Source organism: Cydia amplana, chromosome 11 (assembly GCF_948474715.1).
Source record: "Cydia amplana chromosome 11, ilCydAmpl1.1, whole genome shotgun sequence".
Classification (NCBI taxonomy): domain Eukaryota; kingdom Metazoa; phylum Arthropoda; class Insecta; order Lepidoptera; family Tortricidae; genus Cydia; species Cydia amplana.
Genome location: NC_086079.1, coordinates 11354248 through 11378664, shown reverse-complemented (window position 1 = coordinate 11378664; position 24417 = coordinate 11354248). Strand labels below are relative to the sequence as shown.

Genomic DNA, 24417 nt, shown 5'->3' with positions numbered 1-24417 from the left:
GCGGTATTTCCGGACCGATACGACCTTCAAACCTTCAAGAAAAGAGCGTACTCTCATCTTAAAGGCCGGCAACGCGCTTGCAACCCTTCTGGTGTTGCGGGTGTCCATGGGCGGCGGTAATCGCTTACCATCAGGTGATCCGTCTGCTCGTTTGCCTCCTATATCATAAAAAAAAAATGAAAAAAATACAACTTAAAATAGGTATACCTACACAAGAACAGTTTTACACGGCATTCTAAAATACTTGATACTACATTCTGACTTTTAAGAAGGGGAATAATTTTTCGACAAAATCATGATGTAAAGAAGATCATTTCGTAATGTTTTGTAACAAAAACAACGAAAGTGGAAAGGGCAAAGTGCTGCTCGATGCGTGTCGAAGTTAAAATGCAGTATGAAATTACGAATCACGACTTATTGATACCGATGTTAGTAAATGAGAGCACTTTTTGTCGCCGCAGCCTCAGCCCTTCGTGTCACGTCTCAAACTCGCCACATCAAAATGGAATAAAAAAACTAGTTTACCAAATCGACATGTACCAGTGTACCTACTTCATTATCCATCGTAACTATTCAGTGTTCATTCGGAAAAAGTCGTAGTTTGAAAACACTTGGTTACATTAACTATTTTTGCTCCATTTATTTGGGAAGTTTCTGAATGTGTTCTCCTCACGACTCGTTTTTTACCGTTTCCACCGACCACTTCTTACGCAGTGTTGTCGTGAGTGGCTCGATTCGTTACCGAAACTATAATTAGTTTTACCGTTATTGGATATTTTACATTTTCAATGGGTGGGCTTGTTGATTGCTGTGGACGACGAAAAGCGTGACAAGTCATTTGTTTATTTTCTAAACTACAGATTGACGAGACGCCATTAAACGTTTTATGGTCCAATTTTATATCAATGTAGCTTCCATTAATGTTCAGAGTTGCGTCGTATGATGGATCTATCACGGATTCGTGGTAACAGGCAGGCGCACCTACAATAACAGATTGCGTTGTATAATTAACACGTCTACTGCTAATTGTCGCTGCCCGCGACATAAACTGGTAGTTTCGTGTAACACTTATTAGGCATCGCAGCGGGCCTTTCCTTCAAGATTTAATTATCAACATTAGAGCTGACACCAAAAACGGCGACAAGAAATTAGGCGTGGACGTGAACAAGAAATTGTTTGCAAAACTTTTTACAAGCGACTCCGTTTCGATTTGTAGAAAGACGATAATTGTGTATGACGCCCGAAGCGCGGAGGACAGTCAATTATTCAAAGTGTAATAATTGATTGGATTTTAAATTTAATGACTCGTTCGAATGTTAGTTGACAATAGTAGACACGGGGTCGCTAAATGGATGGCATTATGTCCATGCACGGCGACGTCAAATATGAAGAATGATCTCCCACATTTGTCCTGGACGTCCCGGCTCCATTCAGCGGCGGGACAAAGCGCTACACTACAACATTACATTTGATATTCAATCATTCATCATTATTATTTTGTTGGTTTTTATATCCTACACAGAAATACTCAAACGGAAAAATTTAAAAAAGGCTAAAAAAAAATGAACTCGAACGGATACGAAGACGCGCAACAATACCACTTACTGCTGTTCTATTTAAACTACATGATGAAACCGTTAAAAGCTAAAAAATAAATTAGCATGAGCATGCAAAGACAAATAAAATAAGCTAATTCACAAGTCGGCAACAATTTACTGCTACCAAATTATGGTACAAGTAACTACCTATTTGAAAATGTTTCACTCGTGATTGTTGCGTTAACAGTGTTAACACCGCCGGCCAATGATGCCCTGCGATCGTTATTCTTCTAGAAACGTCGTAAATATTTAAGCTAACATGCTCGTTAAACCCTTACTTGAACACTGTCTGTCTAAGAACTATCAGAAACTAATAAGCTTACCCAGCGTTCGGTTCATGGAAAACTCCTAATCAATGTAGGTACATGGATGTGAATGTGACATACTTAAATGGAAGGAAAGTACATAAAGTTAGTATAAGTATATTTATAGTAAGAAGTTTAATTAATCTGCTTGATGACGTAACATGGTTCGTTTTCTTTATATTAGTGGCCGAAAGCGATTTGTTCAATTGATTCGCCGAGGCGAGCTCCAATCTCAGCACTGTTTGTGCTAAGAATTTGTGGAGTTAACGTTTCTAAACATCAAAGCGAGGATGATTAGCGGATCACTTGTATAGATACTGTGTTGCATAAGTGGATACTAATAGTGTTCATAGATATGTAATTGTGATTTACGTTTTAGCACTTCGTTACCGCCAAGGATAAGCCAACATTGCGCACAAATACCATTTGATCTCCACGACTGAGCGCGCTGATGACTATAATTATTATGTGGAGGTAATTGTGGAAAATTATTGTAATAAACTTTCGAAGCTGACGCCATCACAATCGAAAGAGACAATGTGCCCCTAATGAATACCGGGGCAAGTAAAAGAAATTATTTACGCCACACAACGACAGTGCTACAAATATGGAGACATAAAGATGATGTAGAAATCTGGGTAATGATGTAAAGTGAATGGACAACGGGGTAATTACTGTGTGCACCAGTGGAGATGCTTTGGTGCGTATCGTCACTACGTTAATTGTCGAGCGTTTCTTTCAAACTTGGATTCTGCTGCTATTGTTAGATTTTACCGCATTTGTGTTTTGAAAATCTGAGATTATTTCGAGTTTTTAAAATGTCTATAGGGATAACTTTAATTGCCTCTTCAAGCCGCAAGAGCTGTGCTGTTTTATCATTATAGAGATTGGAACAAGTGTAAATCGAATAATTTATGTTCTTCAAATACTTATATGTATAGTTATATTTACTGATATACTTGGATACTTTTCCAAAACATGCTAACGGAACATTGAACAGGCTTGTATGATATTATATGATGATAGATGAGGAAACGATATCCTCAACATCAACCTTACAACAAAACTTACTACCTATTACTAAGAAGGGTGTCTCTGTCGAGATGTGTCAAGTATTGAGTACCTCTGTTATTCACATTAAAAAAAATATGTTGTGACACAATAGAGCCAGTTTACTAAAGCTTCTATTAGCTCTATTCCAATAAAGAAGACGACATTTCGAAGACATTAAAATTCTCTGGATCGTATAATTACATATGACACATTTTAACATTAAGGCGCCCACGCTTGGTGTGTTGTGGCTCTAAACTCGTATAATTTGTGTTAAAGCTGTAATATATGAGACGTTAGGAGTCCCTCGAGTTCCGTGCATTTGATCGTTAATAAAATTATCAATATCTAAACAGGTTTTACGAACGCTCGTGGACTTATGAATGGAAATGGTCTTTGGGAATCCCAAATATTTCGAGGAGTCGTAAATAATACGCGGCGTTATATTTCCGTTGATCGATTGTATTAGGTCCATCCATTGGAACCTGCGGAATCGCTACTGGATATCGAAATCCGCACCTAGATAATATTAATAAGCGACTGTTATTTTAATGATTTAATTATAATATTATAATTTTAAGGCGCGGCTAATGGCAGCCGAAACGTATTGCTACTTTATGCCGTTGTCGATACAAAATATAAAATACTTATTGCGTAATTAAAGAACCAAAATAAAATTAATTAACGGTTGTGTTCGTAATAATTTACGTACAAAGTTCGGATTAAGAGAGATTTGAATGGTCAACAAAGACGACGATAAGTAGAGGTGGCATACGCCTTTATATCATAAAAAATAAGGACTCATCAGGAACACGAGTGCAGTGCAGTGAATCACAATCCTACCTGTAAAAATATAAAGGAAAATGTATGACACCATTTTAATGTAACAATCGCACTTGCATATTAAATTTGTCAAAGCGCGAAGCGGTGACGAAGAATACCTATTCTTCACCTATTCTTACCTAAGTGTAGAAAGTAAGTGTATTCGTATTTTTCATCTTTCCTCGCTTAAAATACACATTTCGTATTTTTTTGAGCGATAACATGTTGATCTAGTATGCAATGGTAGAGTCGTGATTCAGCCGGACCACTTAGGTATAGTTTTATGCCCGTAATTATTCTGAGCACACGTGGATGAGCTTTATGGCTGTACATGCGTTGCCTTATAACATACCCACAACTATACCCCCTACATCGTATATCTCTTCAACCTGCTAGTGGAATTTAACCTTTATCTCCCGCACAAAAAGGTTCGATTTGCCGCAATACGCCCGAACAGGATAAGAGATTACAAAAGTTAACAAAGTTACACCTTTTTGTTTTATAGGTTAACGACTCTACTATTAATAGTCCCAAACAGCTGCAGGTATGCAAGGAAGCTTATAAGATTATAATCAGTAATGCATAAATTATTGATTTAAGTACAGTCAGCATCTATAATATATCAGATCTGACAAAGCGTTACGATTCTGAAAGTAAATTTATCGAATGAGAAATCGGAATTTTCACCACCTTGTCTGCTCTGCTGTCTGATATCTCGGAAAATCATAAGTGTACATGTACATGGCAGCTAAGTGGGTAATATATGTCTTACTTAGGTATTTGGCAACTTTTCCTACCGAATGAATTGTAGGATTTGTAGGTAATATCAATTGTCTTATATACATATTTTTTTTTATAAAAAAACATTTATTTACAAACAAGATATATACAGTGGTATTACTAAAAGAAATTAAAAACTAGCTTAAATCTAAAATAGGCCCTTGAGGCATTGTACCAAGGGCATATATAATTTATATTTATAATTGTCATTCATCAAAACACTCCGTCAATCCTAGTTCAAAAAGAAGTACGGATGTGTATAAACATGTTTAATCGGTAGCCATGTATAATGTAAACATTATGCCAAAACATATTCAACTCACAATAAAATCGACTGTGATATCGTTTGCATAATAAATATAATTTATCACTGACACCTGACAAAAATGCTAGTGTCGCCCAGGCAGGTATCATCTCTAGACAATGATATGAACACGATATACGTAAAACCGGTGGCAGTAACAAAGCATTTATAAGCCTAGCAACCTTGAGGATTACTCGTGGCAATGGACTGTATGATAATGCCGTAGAAATTGAAAATAAAGCTTGACAGAAGAGGCACACAGTCTATACTACCTTTTGAATTTAAACTAAAGGATCACTGCATAGATAACACTTACTTTAATACGTAGAGGTTAAATTGTTTAACAAGTCATTGACAGGTTCTCGAATATTTTCTCATGCCGGGATACACTGAGCTTGTACGAGAGCCAACGTACAGAAAGAGATCTATTTCTGACAGTATTTAAGAATATGTCGGTTAACGGGATGACTCGTATTTTGATTTTCTCGGCCTTTTAAACGAACAAGAAATTGAGAGAGAGAGAGAGAGAGCGATAGTGGCTATTGTTTTAAATGTAATGCAGTAAAAGAAGCTATGTCAATGGCTATTCATAAATGTATACAGGTGGAAGAATACGTAGGGTCCAAAAATGAGGTTGCCACAGCGATAATGAGAGCCAGGCCAGTCGAGTAAAACCGGTAGTAGGTTCATCTCGACTCATTACTTGCACATTCTGTTTATTAACGATGTGGTAATACAGATTTCAATCAAAACTGCTGTTGATTAATTTTCTACTTGATTACGGTAGCCGGTTCCTCTATTTTTTCAATGCTATGTGGTGAACCCATTTTAGTTGTAGGTACTTTAAAATTCGACATTGGACATAATTGAAATAGGAAGTGAATTAATTAAGATTAGAATAATTTATCTATAACACAAACATGAGATTTAGATCATCCATTAGTTGATAGAAATGACGGCATAGTGCTCGCGGAATCTGGGCGTGTAGGACATGACATATTGCACCTTTGAGCAAATAAAGACGTATGTGAAGATACGCCTACGACGAATACGACATTTATATATCAAAACAGTGATATTATAATGTTACACTAAATTTCAAGTCACGTCATTGTTATCTCTATGGTTTAGCGACATTATCTTGGTTTATTCCACTCATCTAATTAATACACATCCTATTACAAAAGCCTTGAACTTTTGGTTACTAAGAAGTGGACAATGGAGGTTTATAAATAAGTTTAGTTAGTCAAATAGCGAACAATCAAGGCGACGGACAGAGCCGCGTATCTAAGTAATTAATCGTGGCTTATGATTGATTAAACACATTAAACCCGAGCACGATTCCCATTTAAATATTAAATCTATTAGGCAAGTGACATAATTCTAAGTACAGTTTTAATCTGAATTATTGCATGAATCGTTTGACATTTTAGTTTTGGAAACAATATGGGTGGCTCATGCATAATGGATGACAATCGAACCTAATGGAAAAGTTATTGAGAATTTATGTAAAAGCAATAAATAGTATAATTGCTCGTTACAGATAAACTAAGAGACTTATGTTAATAGAAACCCGAGCAATCAGGAAGAGCTGAAATCATAATTGCTAATTTTGCAAGAGAAAATAATGGAGTAGGTATAATGAGTTTCAAGAGGCTAGTTAAATGAATGTCCACTCGACAATATTTGTTAAGGTAACAAGGTAAACGAGGATATTTATCGACATGAGGTTGTCGAGTGGGCAACCCTTTACGTGCTCACACCCATGCGGCGCGCGCTCGACAAACACGCGCTAGTGATGCGTAACGCAAACTCCAATGTCGATATTTACCCGAACACGGTAAACACTGACTCGATATTTGTCCAACTCGCGAGCAAATGGCGTGAGGAGCTCGGGAGATGTTTGCGCTAGTGAGATTCACATGACCGCTACTGTAATTAATAAGAACTAACACACAACATACAAATTTCAATATGGTAGGCGCGGTACGGTTAAACATTTATCTAGAGCACGTCATACCCAATAAGTATGAGTGAAAAATGATATACGACTTAAGGCAAGCCTTAAATGTTGTCGCGTATTTCAAAAATGTATAATCGTAGATACCATTTAATAATTGGTTACCTATACACATATTGGTATTTTGTGCGTCGGCTATAACAAGTATACCTTGACCAGGGTTATAAAATAAAATAAGAGGAGAGAAAAAAGGCACGTTAAGCCATAACTTCATTTTGAATTCTGTGCAGTGTGTTCCCGTATCAGCTTGAACGGCGCAGCAGGGGGCGCCATCGTTCTCACCTCGAGCGTGTGGTAGCCGGTCTTTAATAAGTATCGATAAAGTATGTCGATAAAATATGAATATGTATAAATATTTTCGATACTGCCTAATTTCGATTAACTACGCGCCATGAATGTTTGATCCACTAACGCCGTTCGTGTTAGAATGTTTGAAAGGAATATCTGACTCGTAATCGATAGATATTCATCGATAATCGCTCGTTTGACAAACTTAAATTCCGTACGTGGCTGTGAATACATTCCATCCTTCTCTCGTACAATTTATATTTGAATTTGAAATATTTGAGTAGAAATTTTACATCGTACCAAACTGATTTCGGATCTTTTCGTTTTGTTTGTTCAAGCCGTAAACGCTGTGATATGTTCAAGTTTAGATTTGTATTCGAAAATAATTTAAAATATGTGTAATTTTTCATTTATAATTATCGACTCCAAGAGAGATCCGAATAAGGTTATTAATTTTTTTTAATTAAAATTGTCCATATATCTGCCCTCGTCCATTATGAAGGTAAGTTATCATTGATACACGCTATTCAAGTGTAAATCTACATAAATCCGTGCCAACGTTTAAAAATAAAATAACATATTTGGGGACCCAAAACGGGTTTTCGATTTCAATTTGTAAGTCGAATTGTTCGTTATTCGATTAATAGTCGAGTAAGTGTCGCCGGGACAGCACTAATTAATCTCAGAACCGTGTTTCACATTAATTAAGGAACTAACACCTCGAATGCCAAGCTATAAACATCCCAATCTTGGCTTAAATACGGTTGCATTTCGTTTATATTTAAAATTTAAATCTGAATGTAAGCGTACCTGTCTACATAGTGCGTTATCGTTAAGAATAAGTGTGACAGTGTGAGGTCTGTTTAATTCATTCGAATATAAAATTTCTTTTTTTTTCGCCTTGAGTCGAAATGTCATCCACAACAATGAGTATGGATGACCGTAATTAATATAAAGAGTAGTTTACACGATATAATGTGCCTGAGCTGCGCCTTCCGTGAGACACGGAATTATATTTTTTCAACACCAATTAAATAGTGACGCCTAAATGTGACCGAAACAACATAACTGCCAACGGGCATTAGTGTGCTGTGAACTGTTGGCACGTTGGATCTACGTGGACATGCCATTACACGTGGAAACGTGAAAAAATGATGATAATTTATATACGGGTGGCTCAAAAGCATGTTGTCAATTTCTTTGTTGATTTTTGTCCTTACTGAAACGTCTTTTACATAATGGAATTCATATTAATTTAACAAAGAAAATCGAATTATCTTTAAAACATCTGAGGATGCATTTGTGAAAATTATCAACAATATGCACCAGTAATAAATTGGCAATGTATTTTTGGGGAGAGAGCCATGGTTGTTTGCATAGCTCAGAGAGCCAACTTGCCATAGTTTGGTAAGTGGCAATGGGCGGGCACATTGATCATAAAACCGATGGCCGCTGGGGCAGAAAGGTTCTTGAGTGGCGACCGCGAACCGAAAAGTGCAACAGAAAAAAGTAGATATCTGGTCCGGAGCCTGGACAACTTCCGGCTGGTATGATGATGATGAAGTTTTTTAAAGAAATGATAGCTGTTGGATAGCCGCCAAATAAAGAAATCTATAAAATATGTCCATATAAAATGTCTTCGAAAAACGAGAAAAAGAGTTTAAAAAGATACAAAAAGAAAATTAGTGCAAGTACTATGTACTTAGAGACTTTCTTTTTTTATCAAAGCTATGGCAAAGTTGAAGGGGCGCTCTTGGACTTATTTAGACATAGGTATACAAAGTTAAATTCAAGCCAACAATCACTGGTTCTCAAACAGTAATACTCGTATAATCGTTACCGAGCGAGCGACACAGCATGTCCACCTTTTTGCCGCCGTCATCAAATGATCGTGATTGTCGCATTCCCAAAAACTTAATTGTGTTGGGCAGTGTTGATTATATGGACATAATTATGTACGTAACCACATCCGAAAATGTTATTAAAACGCGCTTAACTCGCGCGCTGAGTGGGGAAAATTGAGGACATAATCTCATTGTAAAGGGACAGCTTTGATTACTAGCCTTGGAAAATAGTGTAAGTGAGTGGATCAACTTTTTTGTCCCGTCAGCCAGGCGACATTTATAGCATCAGTTTGGTCATTACTGGATTATATCAAAAGCATGCAATAATTCAGTAGCCCAAAGGACATGGGTAATAAGATTCATACAAGAGAACACAAAAAAAAATTAAAACTCTATGTTACAGCTCTTTGACCGCCAAACACGTCAGTCGTCAACTGACGCTCGCGGCTACAGCCCAATATCAACCTTAGTGCATTCCGACAAGGTTTACGATGAGGCGTAGCATTTAAAGGGTTAACATTTATCTGTAAATGCAGTATCTTTAACATTTCGCATATGAACCTCTGTTACATCTGCAGCGGGATGTTGCGGATGCAGATTTTTTGACATCCGCGGATGCGGATATTTAAAGCCTCACATCCGCGGATGCGGATGCGGATGTCAAGATTTGGTACTTAAAAAACGTCAAATATTTCATTTTTAGTAATTTTTATTAAAAAAAAACGAAACGTTTAGTATTTGAGCAAGAATATAGGTGCGTTTTATTTAATAAACAGTAACTTGGTCGACTTTTCGGGATCTAGACGATTTCGTTATTATACAGGATGTAAGGGTTTGTATAATGACGAAATTACCTAGCCTTACGCCGCCGCTAAGAAGTTCCTGTTACCGACTTGGTCGACATCCTCATCCGCATGAGCTCCGCATCGATTTTATGCGGATGCGGATGTTGAAAATAATGCGGATGTTCCGCGGATGCGGATGCGAATATTTGCAACATCCCTGATCTGCAGTACTATTAAGTTATTTTAAATCTAATAATAAAACATTTAGTCCATTAATACCGCCACACCTGTCCCGATGCGTATAAGGCTTGTAATTATTATGCACATCCCGCAGTGGCCCGGGGGTACTATTGTTTTAAGAAGGTTTTTATTGCTTTTGGTAACTCCGAACAATGGGATACTTGGGAGGGTAATTTTGGACGTCGGATGCAAGTCCAGGGGACATTCGAGGTTTTTTTTTAATTGAAGAAGCTTTGGGTGTACCTAAGTAGTGCATTCTCTAACTTTTTTGCAATGTTGGGACAGTTGTTTTTTTTTAGATTATTCGTTATTTAAGTATAAAAAGTTCTAGCAATTAAGAATTAGTTCCCAATAAACAAAAATATAATACATTATAATAGATACGCAGTCAAGTTGTAATGTCAACATTATTACTTAAACTAACTTGTTTTTTTTAATGTTTATTTAAATTACACAAAATACACTTTTTTTTTAATTTAAGAAGCAGTTTGATTGACTTTTAATACCTATAATTTAATAACATGCGTGACTCTGACTACTACCTACATAAAATATAAATGGACAAATTTAGAGGAACGCAAAAAAAGGTATTTACTGGATTACAGCATCTAAAGTAATTTCAAAAATTAGTAATTAAACTTTTTTTTGCGTTCCTCTAAATTTGTACATGAGTGTATTTGATGATACAATTCAGGTGGTCCAGTTGTTTAATTAATTTCCCATTCCACTCCTATCATTTACAGCCATAGATATTGCCGCGAACATTCGATGCAATATTAAAACATAATTAAACCATAAACAAAGATAAAGCACGATCAAATGGAACGCCGCCTAATCTAGGCTGATTTACAATTATTGTAATTACAAGTTAATTGGCACCAATTTTAATTATAGATAACATGTAATGTACGGGAATTTTTTTATGGTTTACTTGATAAGTCCAAGGCTGGGAAAAACGCCCGTCATTTTGAAAACATTACCCTGTTCCGTACAACACAGACTTCTTTATATCAATGTCAACGATTAAATATGCCCCAATGACATCCGTAGACCGGAAACGAACATTTTCGACTCGTAAACGGATCCTAAATTATGATTTTTTTCAAAATGACGGGCGTTTTCCCGAGCCTGGAATGATAACTGGAAAATAAAGACACGTTGATAGTAGCTAATGTACATAACGAAATAAAAGAAAACATAGGATAGTAAGTTTCATTAAAAACCATTTGACAAAACTTTTGCCATTTCTTATTTTCTTCAACGTCATAAACACCGCCATCGTGAAATATATTTTAAATTAACAAATAGATTCGAAGCAAATGCTACTTATTATTGACAGACAGGTATCCTTCTGAATAAAAATACACTATTAAAACCATTAAAACGTAGAAATTCTCTAGATTATTTATTATTCAGCTATTTTCGAAGCAGTCCCATTCATAACAAGCAGCACAATGCTACAAACACAAAACTTAATTAAAGTGACACTCCGCATGCATAATGAAATGATTCACGCACAATCGAGGGAATAAAAATGGCCGCCAAGATGGATCCCACTGTCGCTGCTAAATGTTAAATGCACCTTTTACCTATTGAAAACGGCGCTGGATATGCAAGTTGAAGTCAGAATAAACTCAGTTTTAATTTCGAAAATGCTACTCGTTTACTACCTAAAATACAAATTATAAAATTCGGATAACTACCAAAAGAGAACACTCATGGGCGCCCAAGAAAAACTGGTGGAACTTCAAGTAAATTCGTACGTATATATCACATAGAGTCCAACGTAATGAAAATAATTAATAAAATAACGTAATGATAATAATTTCTAACAGGATTAAATTAAATGATACAAAGTAGGTATCTACTTAGTAATATACGGACATATTTTTTTAAATACAAATTCTTCGTAAGGTGACCGTACTAGCTTCGATATGCAAAAAAGAAAAAATCTACTTAGGTCCGTACCTGAGTAGATTTTTTCTTCACTCGTAAAGTGCAAAAATTGATGTTGGTATTTATTAAATTACTTAAGAGCCAAGTCTGCGTTTTATTATTTTTGGTTGCATAAACTAGGAATGCGCATTGGTATCTTCCAACAATCATATTTTAATAGGTTCTCCTTATTTTTATTTTTTTAAACGTACCTATTCTCTACTATTGCTCTTATCATGGCCTTAATACAGGTGATTATTGTACTTTATATTTTTACATTTTAGACACCGATTCCATTCAAGCTAAAATCGTTCTTATTTTAATGACTCAAGGTACCTATTACCTACTCATCTTAGGAGTTTTTCATCTTCGCTGTTTGAAGGTCCACTTAAGTTTTTGTCTACATAGTTAACCGTATAGCAATGACCGTTTATCGATTATTTAATAGCAAACATTGGCGATAACGTTTTGGGCACTATCACTAATTATTGACAGATAACCCGTTTATTACCACACTGAAGTACCCGACAATATACTTAGGTACAATATGGACAGGATTACAAGATATGATTCTTATCAAATAATTCATGTAGGTACTTTATTTGTCTATGTATCTTTATTGATCTAGACGTAACAAACCTTGATGATATTAATTAAGGACGTATTCTTTTGTAAACACGATTGGAACAGTTTTTCTGAACAAAATGTAAAATAAAATGTTAGAAAATCTTTAAGTGAAATTAACCGGTTTAACACCAGAAATCTAATTAAGAAATATCTATAAAGCTCGATCGTGCAAATATTCTATAGTAAAAAGCCTTATTCGGTGACAGCACAATCGATTTCCGATTCTGTAAAAACGTAATTCGTTGGAGGCGTCAAAAACCGCGCGCAATGTCAACGCGAAACGCCGCGAGGCATCCGTCTCCGTGGTGAGGCGTTTTTTTATCAACGAAATATCTTTTTATTTATATGCTGTGTTGAGGTTCCATTTTCGGATAATATTCTTAATTGTATTAAGGAGAGTGTTTTGTTTAAAAATATTTCAATATTTGATCGTGCCATGTTATGTTATATATATATATATGTTTAAAATGACATAAAAAAGTACACAAACAAAAGACAATTTACCTTAAATAGGTATTTAAACGCCTTTTATATTTAATGGTCATGATTTCCTTATACTTAAACAAGTTAACTACCTATAGGTATACCTACAACAAAAAACCCTTCTTACCTATTAAGAAAATATACCAACTTAATAAAATAGTTTTTCAAAATTATTAAAAAGTTGCTAAATATTGTAGCGTCGCGATTGTACTGAGTCAGAACGATTACGGTCCAAATTACACTCAAAAGCTCAGGACCATTGATCTTGCCGTCTCTCTCGGACCAGTTTTGTATGACCGAGAACTAAGAAGGACGGAGTGATTGTTCCGATTGAGTATTTGAGAGCAGAGCCGCGAGTTCGTCGGCTGGCCTTGGCGGAACCAGTTCTCGGCCCAAACTCCGGCAATTATTCAATAAAACAAAAGCATCGCGCCATTTTACTTTTACCAGAGAAATGCGATGCAAATCCTTTATAAGTACTAAGTTACAATAATTATTTTTTGATTACCTACTTCGACGACTTTTACGATGTTATGGTAAGTACATGCTTATTTCTTGAATTAGGTAGGTTTAATTTGATTTTTCAAGTAACTGCCAAATAGGAAGAGGTTTTTTTATACTTTCTCTAGGACTCGACATCGAAAAATATCTACAATGCAACAAAGATCTTGAAACCGTGTCGGTCTAAATATTAACAAGATGTCGGTAAATAGATGCTAAGGTATGTAATAAATGGTACCCGTTAGATCTACTATAGAGGCTAAATACAACCCGAAGACTTACCCATTCTCTACGCACGTGCAGACCGAATGGGCCCTATTATTGAAAGACGGCACGAGCCTCTGAAAAATGTACCACGAAATCTGATATGGCGCATAATCTATTATTAAGAAGAGAACGTATTGTACGTCCTATAGAGGCGAACGAAATATTTCAAATGCAAATCGTGCTAACGCCATGAATGTAATAGTTTGTCGTGGTCCGCGCACGCGCCGGAAACAAATTATCATACCCATATATGCACATACGGAATCGACGAAAAACTTATTGATGTCGCTCGCTTTACATAAATTGCGCTAACGAGAGAATTTGAACTAGAAAGTGCTTCCAAATACGACCGTTGAAATGCATTTTTTCTTGCAACTTAACTCAATTAGCGATGTTTTGTCGCCAGCCAAGTGTAACCGTTACAAAATTCCGTTTTTCACAATTAAGTTTCTATCGTTATTATAAAAGAAAACATAATTGCATTTCCTAACTTTAGCTGCAACGAAACGTTCGGTACCTATTCAAATTCGGAAGTTAGTTCTGATGGCGTCACGTTTTGTTGACATTCGCGGGTGCGCGGCGGAAATGGAACACTTCTAGATTGAATTTGAAAAACTTAACGGTTGTAGAACAATTTGTTAGGTAAACGGTTGACACGGTGACGATGAATGAGGGATACGTGTCAAATTGTAACGGTTTTTTTACGCGTGTTGTCCTCAATTGAAATATAAATGCGGTTGTATTTTTTTAGTAAAATTGTCTTTTATGTTATATTATAGGTAACATTTAGGCTTATTTTTGGGATTCAACTGAAAAAGTCATTTAGTGACATCAAATTGAGTAAAAAAAAGGAATATTTTGCAAGTCCTCATAAATTACTTTAAACTTATTTTTTTGGGATAAATAAACCTTATTCTATTCTATGGTTATTCTTAAGACTTGGATGTTATTATTTATGTTTTGGTATCGGCCGGGTAGAATATAAAGAGGCATTGTGATTCTGCGACGTAATGCGATGTATCTAGGCGAGGTGCCAACGGCCTCAGGTCGGTGACTTTACACTAAGATTATGCCAATTCTGATAAATCTATCATTTTGTACGTGTTCTGAAAACTTGCGACTAATGGTGACAGTCCATTTCCAACCGCAGCTGCACTACTGTTCATTTTACTATGGAAATTGACAGTAACAGCGACGCGTTCACTACCAGTAGTGCAGCTGCGGTCAGAAATGGAATGTTACCCTAAGGGTTATTTATTGTACTTAAAAGGTTTTAGGCACCGTTTTTTTGGCCTTATAATTCAATATTTATTTTAAGTCGTTATGCTTGTCACATATGTATAGAACTTATATTTGTTTTAGTATTAATAATATATTGCGACACCCTAACAACCATGTGCCTAATGTTACCATGTTATGTAAGTGTTCCTACTTGGATGCAAATAAAGATCTCTATCCCTCTATCTAAGAGCTACGAATTTGTATGATTCCATGTACATACGTATATTTTCTAAATCAAATTTCTATTACACCTTATGTGTATAATTGCATGAATTCTATAGTAATTTAAATTGTATTTTTTCCCTTATTTTCTCGTAGTGCATGTTAATTATAAGATGTAATTATTTTTGAAAAGATGTGTCCCGCCGAGTTTGTTGCCGGTCCCATATTGGGATACCCTCCTCCAATTGAGGGGGGATTTAAATCTTCTCGGGGCATAGGTGTAGGGTTGGAGCCGGTCTACCTAGCTTTATTTGACGTTCATAAGCGCATTGTAATTATGCCTACTTGAATAAACTATCTTTTATCTTATCTTATCTTATCTTATCTCTAGACTAAGTCTCCATTTTCAAGCACTAAAAATACGCGAGTTAAACCGTAAAATAAGTTTAATCTATGACCTGTGTGACTCATGAGTCATGACAGTTTAAATTCGGTTATTTTATGTCTTAAAATGTTATGTCAATTAAATATAAATACATTTTCCTATAAAAGTTTAAGTCACGGAAATTAGTTAATGGATTGATCTTTTAATGTTACACAAACACATATACAAATAAATACTACGGTAAAAATATACTTAGGTACATAGGTACCTGTTCCTGTATACATATATAATAATGATATATAAATATTAAGGTATTAGGTAGGTACATGTAGGTACTTAAGAAATAATTACGATGATTAGGGTAATTTCCAAGAACTATAATACGATTTTTATATTAAATTTATTAAAGTATTTGATAGGTAGGTACCAGGATATATCAGTTGCGTTAAAGAACTATCAACTTCAAAAATAAAATGATACTTAGGTAGGTACTACAAATTAGCGTAAGTAATTTACTTGTACCTAACAAAAAACAGATATGTACATATATGTTTTGTTAAAAAATACAGATACCAGATACCTGTTTTAAAATCCCGACATTTGACTGTCATAAAGAGAAACAAATTCAAAATTTGAAGCACCATAACATTTAAATTTATTAGCAAATACTTACATAATATGACTGACATTTGAACAAAGCGAAATTTCCACCCACGCTATCAAAGTTCCAATTTTAAATTTAAATCAAGCTAATACATACATATCTACTGTTATCTCCCTATCTGTTGTCCATCTCAACGAGCTGTCACGATGGTCTTATCTGTGCTTGACGAGTTTCCCAGGCGTTTCGGCGCTAGTTCCACTACCGCCTGATAGATGGCGTGACTGGTGGCGCTACTCGCGGATACGCGAGTTTTCTAACGGGTCAAATTAGATACCCTTTAGGTATACGACTTTCTGCTATGAAGTAACATGGTAGATACAAAACGTGAACCTGATCCCTTCCCTTCCATTACATGCAAGAGAGATGAAATAAGAACATTACATATAAGTATTATAATATATGTATCTAGTTATTATGAAATGTCCTTTATTATTTTTTAGGAAGTAGGAACGGAATTTTCAGTAAGTAAGTAGGTACCCAAGTTTCAACATCGAATTAGGCACCTATGCTACCTAATTAAAAACCAATAAGCATATTTAACTTTTGCTGCGGTCTTATTTCTTTAAAAAAGCATTAAAGGACAAAGACTGGTTAGACTGTCAATGCTACTAAATTTGAGAAGTGATAACATACCTAGAATCTTTAGTACCTAATAGGTATCTATACACAATACTTACAACACTAAAAAGTGTTCGCTTTAACCAAGATCATGATTCCACAACCACATGAGCCTGCATCATGATTTCTGTGACCATTTTCTATTAGGTACAAGAATTACCTACTTTGGTCAAAGTAAGCAATATTTTTTTCAGTGTATGGTAAACGTACTAGTGCTCGACATGCTAATGGGTCATTATTTGATTTGATGTAAATTGGCATGTCCACGGTAAAAAAATTAAAAAATTTTAATTTAGATATTTGTTTGTCCGTGATCAAATTTTTAGGATGCAAGGATTTTGAAAAACGTTATGGTCCCTTTCTGTGAAACTTATCTCCGAAGATATGGACCTCGAAATTTTAAAGTGCCATGGTGATGACATTTTATGTGATTAGTATGACTTTTATACATGGTAATGACAAATTATTATTTTTACCTTACAAATAATAATACATATTTTCTCACTTTAAGTAAAATATTATAGTATATGAATACAAGCAAATAAAAATAACTCTCCTTCGGCAGATTCTCTTAAAAGAGAAGATAAACAATAAAAAAGCGTTCCATGTCCTTACCGTGGAGAAATAGTCATTACCGTGGTCGAAATATCCACGGTATTCCATGGTAATCACTACCACGGTGATGACAAAAGCTAACATTTTGTCTCATAACTCTAAACATAGTTAATTTTCCAGAACATTCTTCCAATTACGTCATAACAGTTCGAATAAGTCATTGTATCAAATAGGATTCGTATTAAAATGATTTTCACTTACCGAGAAATAAGACACACAGAACCTGACAATTTTTTTGAACGGCTCCACGGTAATCGACTTATTATTTGAAAATAAAATATATGCGGGCACAAATGTTGAAGTGTGTTCCCACTGTCGATTACTAGGCGACGAAGGGCGCGCGGGGGCAGTGGTAGGATCTCAACACTGCTTTCTATTGGACAGCTATATGATGTGCAAGTAGCATCCACGGAATGACGGTACCGCGAGGGCCGGTTAAGTTCGATGGTGCCATTTAGTTCTGGAGGACACAATTTAATTTGTGCAATCAATAATGAATGTACTAACTAATGTAGTTTTAGGCACTTAGTAAATACTAGCCATAAATTTACATTTAAATTGACTTTTAGCTCATGTTTTGATGAAATCTGATCAGGCGACACACATAGATCTTCTAAAGATAGCGGGAAATGGAACACGGCATGTATAAATATTTTTTTATTTACTACTTATAAGACACGGTAAAGATCCAACTTCGTTTTGTGCCGGAAAACGCCGGCGACATACGATTTACACCAAATCAAATAATGACCCTAATGCCCAATAGATGACACCCTGCTGTCACCTTTATTGACAATGACTTAAGTTTCAAGATGACATGTACTGGGACCGCGTCGAGCACCAGTAGGTACGTTTACCTTCTGTTAGGTATTTAGATCGCATTATCCTAGCTTCCTATAATTGGTATGGAATTCGCACTCGTACTGGTATTAACTACCTGCCGTAATTATTTTCTGCAATTAAATAATCTAGGCAAATGATTGTAATTTTCCTTACAATTGTAATACCGGACAGACCATTAATAATTTTAATTATTGATGGAACATTTATGATTGATCATGATAATCAGTAAGGTACAGTCATCAGCAGTTAAATCTTGCACAACAAATCGAGCAAAACATATGAATATGATACCTACTCTCTTAAATAAATATTTTTACACAAATCGAGCTAGTCCCACAGTAGGTACCTAAGCTCAATAAGGCTTAGAGTAGGTTCTAGAAGACGATATAAAAATAATATCTTATAGATATGTAATAAATACTTACCTATACAATACACGTAGAAAACAACTCAGGAACAAATATTTGTGTTAAACCCACAAATAAATGCCCTTACTAGGATTCGAACCCGGGAGCGCCTACTTCGTAGGCAGGGTCACTGACTGACTAGGCTAAGTTAGGTCAAGGTTTGAGACCGTCAAAAAGCTCTTAAGGACAAATATGATAGATTCAGATGTTTTTGCGCCCTTGTTGTACAAGATATTATTGCAGCAGGTGATTGTAGCTTTTTTACATTAAATTTTTACACTAAATCTTGAAATGTATACGGGTAAGCTTAAATTGTGTGTCCTTTATTCAAGACAAAATAATCCCTTAAATAAAAGCTTGAGGTACCTATTAAATAAATTTAGAAAAATGTATTTTGCACGGAAGTATCTTCCTTAGGTTGAAGTAGGCAGTAGCTTAATTTTGCAACTTTAGTACAGGGTAGGTATTATACATATAACCTATATAAAAGTAATTAACTAATCAAAATAATTCTTTTATTTAGTAGTTAGTACACTTAGTACATGTACATTTGTAGGAAAAATACACGTTCGAATTAAAACTGAAACGTAGGAAATATTCTAACCTTCTAAGCTTCGTATAAGAATTATTAATACATTTAGTAGCTCCACCTAACGCTTGCCTTCGCAAATACCTATCCATTTTGAATTAGTAAGTTAAGCAAACTGATTACCATACCAACAGTGGCATTGTTCCTACGCAGCCAAATCAATTACCTAGTGGTAATAAATTAAACAATTTTCCCTTGGAGATAAGGATCTTTGGTATTTGATTAATGAATCAATCTGTGAATATCGATCTTCGGGAGATTGGGAACGGTTCCGATACGGCCGCCCCGTTGTGAGAATGCGACGCGTTTTGTTTTTAGCCAAGTTTTTTTTTCAGCTGTTTTTTTAAATACACACTTATTATCCAATGTTTTATTTAATGAGTTATCTATTACCTATTTCGTCAAATACGTTAAGGTTTCAGATATTTTTTGAAATATACACCTATCTATTATTGGACCAAATAACAAGTCGGTACCGGAAATACTTATACCTACTTAATATATCTGTCTTGCGCTAATTAAGTAATAAAAAAAAAGTCCAATATATTTTTGTTTATTATACCTATATAGGTATTATGACATAGGTACCTATAATATTTTTGTTTCTTTTTTTAAATTGGTAATGTATTAGGTGCATAATCAGTAATCAGAAAGGTTTATAATACCTATAGGTAGCCCTGTTTTCACGGAAAGTTAATTAGGTAGGTACCTAAATAATAAATGTGTCTTAGTGTACCTACCGGCTTCTTTTATCGAAGAAATTGGAAATTTTAAAATACCTAATTACCTACCAACATACATAATATTATAAAAACATCCTGATATGCTAGTACCTAAGTACTATTTGAAATACCTACTTATGAAACGAAATGTCTTGAAAAATTTTAGGCAAATAGTTTTGGCTTACGTATTTAAAACAAACAAATCATAAATTAGTTAACTTCTACTACTCGTAAGTATAGGTACTTATGTCCTGAGATACCGAATACCTATCTAACGATAACAGGAAGGAAATTGACACGGGAAATTACTTTCTTAGTCATAAATACGCACCCAAATAAATGTTATTTTGATAAGGAATTAATTAATTTAGCCCAATGATGATGTTATGATCCATTCGTTTTACGTTTTTTAGCAAAGGCGTTTTTTTTTTCTGCAAAGCGTTTTATATTCGATTATTGTTAAAAGTAACGCTGGATTCATCTCGGCATTCGGGGAAATAATAAAACCTTTAAGTCGTTTCATTCAAAAATAAACACCTAGGTACACGGCAAGCGTTTTTTTAAGTGAATAGATAGTTTTTACTGTTTTGTTTTAAGTAGACTGCACGATTTCTGTAATCAGTTTATCCGATTAGTTTGAAAAAGTTTATTTTGTTAGTAACAGATTGAGGTTTTCTTTTTTGTATTTTCGGTGTCATTTATTCGGTACTGGATTAAATTACCATTTTTTTCAATCTTTATTTGTGCTCATGTCTATTTTTGATTACTTACCTAATTTTTTGTGTTTGACTTGTCCACGCGATTTCTAATTAGATTGTGTACACAAAGGAAAAGTAAGTAGGTAATGAATCGGTCTACAATCGGAGCGCAATCAACTCAAGTCACTTATAATTCTTATAATCAAAAATCTCATTAATGCCAGTTAATAAGCTTTCGGTCATAAAACACTGGTTTAATTAACATATAAACTAACACCTACAGTCTAATGAGATACCTATAATAAGGTTTCGATTACACTGTACCTGGCTTTATGAGGTTTGCCAATTTGCACTTAAGATTTTAATTGCCATTTGAAAGTTGCAATCATGGCCGTTCCGGCGACTTGGGCTATCGGCCAACAATGTTAATACCGCGCCAGTGAATCATTTTCTGGTTTTCCAGTGAGATTCTCACAAGAAAATAATTATAATAATTACAACCTTTTAGCATCGCCCGCTGAACGGCTAAACACGTCGCGGCATCGCATTCACAGTCACAATATCACTTGTCCAGTATCCGGATGAAGAAACAATCACAGTCAACACACAAGGAACTACACCGTAAACACTTGGGAACTTAAAAGTTAGTGTGTGTGAGTTCGGAGTAAGGACGCGCGACGCTTCGCTGCCAACGGTCGCCGGCACACTACGCGGTCGCGCGCGCTGGCCCCCCCGCGGCGTGCGCCCGCGCCCCGCGAGGGGCGGGGCCGCCGAGCGAGTCGAGGCGAGGCGAGCCTTAATTACGCTACGGGCGAAGCGGGACGGCGATAGCGAGTGGGCGCGATCTATTAGCACGGAGAGCGGGACGACTCGTCTTAAGTATTTTGTATAAGTAATGAGGGGTGCGGGGCCGCATCTCCCGCCAATCTTTAATGTTGATTGCCGCCTCTGAGGCCCCTCATTAACGCCTGGCCACGCCTCGATTTAATTACGATCGTTTAATTGTTTTTGCGCGATTGTTCTCGAGGTGATGCCTCGTCTTAATTGGCAGGTAATTAACTGGCGCCTGAATAACTAAAATGATGACAATTTATTTGTGTTGTTTATTGTAGGAATTAATGGTAGAGCTCGTTAAAAAGAGATGATATCGTTATTTGAAAGTCAATACTCGATACGAAAGCAATTAGTAGGAGTTGCTAGCGACTAAAAAATAATGAGATAATTAAGTTTTATGATGATAGGTATTTCTACATACCTACCTAAGTAGGTACAAAACTAATTGAAACTCATTCCAAGCGCCAGGTGAATGGCATGAGGCAAATAATACAAACCAACCTTCGTAGGTATAAGGTAAATAGTTAATTAATCAGGGAAGCAAAGAACTAAATAGGTACTTAGTTATATAAAATAAATGGCAACCATTCATAAATAGATGCCAACCTGCATACAATGATTTACCTACCTCTATAGGTATATCTACCTACTCTAAGTCTACCTAAGCAGGTATAGGTACCTACCAAGGTAGTTTAAGTACATACTTACTTAAATGTATATGGTGCAAACATATGACGTAACTATAGTGGCGACAAAAATATCTTTCAATCGATATCGATAATTTTTATTTAATTTATTTTACCTAGGTACTTACCTATATGTAGACAGGTAGCTACTTACCTATGCATTTAGATAAAGCAATAGGTAACCTAATAAGCAAACCTCGCAACCGAGCTAGCAAATCTGTAGCAGTTGTACGTCAGGGTTATCACTACTACGTATAAACTAAAGTGCAATAGTTATTTGTACAACAAGAGATCAAAGTTTGATATTTCTTCGAGTGCTTATTTTGAGTCCCATGCAAGCGAAAGATTCTATACTAGATTCACGAGCGTAGCGAGTGAATCTAATTTAGAATCTTGAGCGTAGTAAGGGACTCAAAAGCGCACGAGATGTAAATAACTTTGATCTCGTGTAGTTCACAAAACTTTTCACCTCAGCTGTGAGAATATATTAGAGAAACCGAAAAATATATTCCTTCTTCATCACTTACCTCTATTCACTCATGTTTTCTTAAGATATACCAACAATTAAGTTTTCACCTCAGCAGCTCGAACCCTACTTTGCTACTTTAAAACAGTGAGCAAAATCGCATTTTGCTCACTGAGTGAGCAAAATCGCATTTTGCTCATTTTGTCTCACTCAGTGTGCAAAATGCGATTTTGCTCACTGTTTTTAAGTAGCAAAATACCCTTGTTCGAGCTGCTGAGGTGAAAAAAATATTTTTTCTTTGTTTTCAAACAAACCAATATTTTCAAGCAATGAAAATTCCATGTTAATATTTGAAAGAAATACGAAAAAAAAAACGGAATTTTATAAACAAAATAACAGATAAGTACATTGAAACGACCTGTTAATTTATATTATTTGATAGTAAATTAAACCGGGTTATATCGGAAGAGGGTCAACATGGTTCTCGATCAATTTTATTAATCTTACATACAATAAAGTTAAAGCAAAATGGTTCATCATAATCGCCAACCCTGACACAAAACTGTCATATGCTACGGTTTTGCTAGCTCCGTGGCGGGGTATGCTAATAAGATACGATCGCTTTATATCTTGGTTAAAATCGTGGATGAGAAATATAGGTACAGGTCTTAACATTACCGAACTTAATTTGCCTTCTAATTAAATATCTTCATTTACCTATACCTAATCAATAGGTAAATTTTTGAAAGAATAGTGAGATACACCTATACTTAATTAATTGTGATGTGATTGATATTGATTGTAGGTATTTAAAGTGGACTAATTATGTTAATTAAGTGATAAAAACTTAGAAGGCATAGGTATTATAATTAAATTATTACCAGAATTACCGTAGTATGGAACTCCTATACTAGTTACTAGCACACGTGTCTTGTTAGGGCGCTCCACGGGTTAACGACAAACACGCTAATACAATACAATACAAATACTCTTTATTGCACACCTCATTACAGAAAACAATACAATATAATATGTTTAATAGTGTCTTAGGGTCTAGGTAAGTAAAGTAGGTACCTACCACGTAAATTGAAATATCAAATTTCGTTATCTGCCTGTCTTTCGCTCGAATATGCAAGAGTGATAGAGAGGCAGATAACGAAACGTTAATTTTCAGTTTTTACGGTAGGACGTAGATGTTTACCTACCTATCTGTTTAAACGTATTTAATAAATTACCTATCTATTAGTGTAAGTAAAGGAACTTGGTATCTGGTTATCTACTAACCTACCTGTATTTTTAGCCCCATTAATAGGTATATACCATTTCTGGTCTATATTAAAGCAAATTATCGATAGGTATCGATAAAATAAAATACTGCGTTGTGCTACTTATTTCCTAACATAACGTTTTTTCCTCGAATTCGGATGTTTTACTTACATCGTTTTCCGGGATTTCCCCCTTACCTATATATTATACCTATACCTATATGCTACAGGTGGCCTAAAAATACATTTACAGTTTATTTATTTTAAAATGTAATTCAGGCAACAAGACCCATATTACATGTACCTACCTTATAGACGAACATAGGTACATAT

At 35.3% G+C, this 24417-nt stretch overlaps 1 protein-coding gene across 3 annotated transcripts in view; it reads right to left on the bottom strand.

Moving 5' to 3' along the window:
* LOC134652057 (zinc finger homeobox protein 4) overlaps positions 1–21548 on the bottom strand; it is a 140221-nt gene extending 118673 nt beyond the window's left edge. For all 3 annotated transcript variants that reach the window (XM_063507201.1, XM_063507202.1, XM_063507203.1), the window contains exon 1: positions 21335–21548. The gene's annotated coding sequence lies outside the window, so the exon portion shown is untranslated. The remainder of the gene's footprint in view (positions 1–21334) is intronic.
* Positions 21549–24417: the final 2869 nt, after the last annotated feature.